At 22.9% G+C, this 3234-nt stretch overlaps 2 protein-coding genes across 2 annotated transcripts in view; one reads left to right on the plus strand and one right to left on the minus strand.

Moving 5' to 3' along the window:
* Nucleotides 1-3234, minus strand: part of LOC117171864 (glycerol-3-phosphate dehydrogenase [NAD(+)], cytoplasmic-like) — a 26920-nt gene that overhangs the window by 15020 nt on the left and 8666 nt on the right. The window lies entirely within an intron of this gene.
* Nucleotides 1-3234, plus strand: part of LOC117171865 (peroxiredoxin-6-like) — an 8843-nt gene that overhangs the window by 366 nt on the left and 5243 nt on the right. The gene's annotated exons all lie outside the window — the stretch shown is intronic.

Raw genomic sequence — 3234 nt, forward strand, 5'->3', positions numbered from 1 at the left:
AATATATCTAGGAAACGTGGTAAATCGAATCTTCTAGAAAATTCGAATTAAATTAAAATATCCGGATTTAATTTTACTTTGATGAGTAGTAGTTTATCCGGAAGCACCTTGAAAATGTAATATTTTGTTTTTTAAATGTTAAACAAATATTAAAAGTACGGTGTCAAATAATTCCAAACAAGGCGTGAAATATTTGGTTAATGAACAAAATAATCTGCTAATTTTAAAGAATTGTAAATAAATGAAAAAATGTTGTCATTCATATTGAATTTACTGGATTTTTCTTGCCATAAATAAACTTTTGTAAATCAAATACGTTTTCAAATCATGTAAGATTTTCTGTAAAAAAACCTATAACAAAATGTTGGAAAATAAACAGAGTTTTTTTCTAGATAAAGGGTAATTATATCGCGCGAGCGCGCACAATGTTCTCGTTAATTTAAAATACTAATGTATGTAAAATAATTTAATGTAAATAATAGAACACTATATGTGTTAATAAATTAAAATTAGGAATAATTATTGTTGGTATATTTGTGCTTTTAATTATTTATTAGCTACTGTGAGTTCATTACTATCGTTTCGATTTTGTCACAAATCGAAAATGAGGAATTAAAAAGAATTTAAGATGATAGAGAATTTTTTAAAGCACTCAAATAAGGAGACATTTTATGAGTGAGTAAAATTGGTGTTAGATTTGTCTTTAAATTAATGCTTCACACTTGACTGGCTAAATATTAAAAAAATTCAACTAACTGATTATTATTTACTTAACTTAAAAGTTCATTCGGTTAAATTTGCCATCCTTTTTTACTTCTGTTCTTTATCCAATATTTTACAAGTTTTACAAATAAATCTATAATTTTCATTTAAAATATTATTATGTAGTCTCTAAATTATCAAAACTTGTATTTATTTATCACATGCTATTCACAGAGTCCGACAAGAAAATTTAACTATATTTTTTGTTGAGCTAAGTCGTTTTGGTTGAATAGTCTACTATTATATTTTTGGTTTGGACAAATTTTATTATTTGGTTGAAAATTTATTTATTATGATGAAAATTGAACAACTTTGTCGAAAGATTATTCATTTTGGTTGAAAATACAACTATTTTATTTAAATTTTGTCTTTTTGAGATGAAAATTCCACCATTTGGTAAAAAATTGAACGATTTCTTTAACATTACCTTTTTTTATACTCAAAATTGAACTATTTGATTGAAAATACATTTTTGTAGGTCGGAAATTTAAATATTTGGTTAAATATGCAACTATTTTGTTGAAAATTTAATTATTTTGTTAAAAAATCATCTTTTTTGGACGTAAATTCAACCATACTTAGTCTAAAATTGAAATCGTTTCATTGGTTCAGATGGAGCTTTTTTTTAATTGTTTTTTTTTTTCGTCGAAAATTTGTTTTCTTGACTGAAATATAAATTATTCCATTTTGCATTAAGAATTAAACTTTTTGGTTGACAATTTAATTACATATTTTGTTGAAAATTAACTTTCTTGTTGAAAATTCAACAATTTGTTTGAAATTTTTTTTCTCTCACTTAACTGCTACATATTTCGTATTAAAAAAAATTATTTTGATATAAACTTAACAATTTTGTTAAAAGGTCATCATTTTTTGTGGAAAATCCGTCTTTTTGGGTTTAAAATTGAACTATTTTTGTATCAAATTAAACTTCAAGTTGAAAATTGATATTTTTGGTTTGAAAATTCAACTTTTTTGTCGAAATTTTGCCTTTTTGAGGTGAAAATTCTACCATTTGGTAGAAAATTGAACGATTTCTTTAAATTTAACTTTTTTATGTTCAAAATTCAACTATTTCATTGAAAATACATTTTTGCAAGTCGAAAATTTAAGTATTTGGGTAACTATGCAACTATTTTGTTAACAATTTAATTATTTTATTATTTTGTCAAAAAATCATATTTTTTGGTCGAAAAATCAACTATACTTAGTTTAAACTTGAAATCATTTCATTGGTTAAGATTGAACTATTTTGCTGCAAATTCGTTTCTTTTTTTCGTTGAAAACTAGTTTTCATAACTGAAATCTAAATTATTCTATTTTTCGATGAGAATTAAACTTTTTGGTTGAAAATTTAATTACATATTATTATATTATATTATATTCGGTTGAAGGTTTTCTTTTTTCTTAACTGAAAAATGTTTCGTGCTTGAAAAAAATTATTTTGATATAAATTCAACAATTTTGTTGAAAAGTCATCATTTTTGGTGGAAAATCCGTCTTTTTGGGTTTAAAATTTTTGTACAAAATTAAACTTCTAGTCGAAAATTGATTTTTCCATGTTGAAAACTCAACTGTTTTGTTAAAAATTCGTATGTTTGGCTTGACAATTTAACAATTTGATAAAAAAAATGTTGGATGAATTGAACTGGTAGAAAATTTTTTTTTTAAATCGATCTCTTATAGTATAATATTCTTGGTTGAAAATTTTTCCTTTTTTTGTTAAAAACGCAAATATTTGGTTAAAAATTAATCTTTTTTCGTTGATAATTCAACTATTTTGTTAAAAATTGGTCCTTTTAAGTTAAAATCCACAGTTTTTGAATGTAGATAAAAATATTTTTTGGTTACAATTGCAACTTTTGGTTTCAAAATTTGGTAGAAATTACACATTTTCTGGTTATAAAGCAACTGTTTGGTTGAAAATTAATTTGTTTTGATTAGGGATTCAACTATTTTGTTAAAAATTTGGCTCCTGTGATTTAGTTCAACTGTTTTAGATTTAAAATTAAAATGTTTTTGGCAAAACAAAAATTACGTTCTTCGTTGAAAATTAATTTGAAAATTTCTCTTTTTCTAGTTGAAAATTCAACTATTTGGTTGAAAATTTAACTAATCTTTAAAAATTCATTTATTTGTTGGAGATTGACCATTTTAGTCGAAAATTCCTCACTTTCTTTGAAAATTGAACCATTTGTTGAAAATTTCTTCTTTTTTTTGGTTCAAAACCTAATCATTCCATTTTCGTTTGAAAATTTATTGCGTGTAGTTGAAAATTCAACTAATTGTTTAAAAGTTAAAATATGTTGTTAAAAAGTAACTTTTTTGTTTGGAAATTTAACTATTTTGTAAAATATCTTTGTCAAAACTTTGTCAAAAAGTGATTTTTTTCAGTACAAGATACATAATATTAGTTTTATTTATTTGGTTATTATTATTTATTTATTATTTTATTATTATTTATTATTATTT

Source organism: Belonocnema kinseyi, chromosome 4, assembly GCF_010883055.1.
Source record: "Belonocnema kinseyi isolate 2016_QV_RU_SX_M_011 chromosome 4, B_treatae_v1, whole genome shotgun sequence".
Lineage (NCBI taxonomy): Eukaryota > Metazoa > Arthropoda > Insecta > Hymenoptera > Cynipidae > Belonocnema > Belonocnema kinseyi.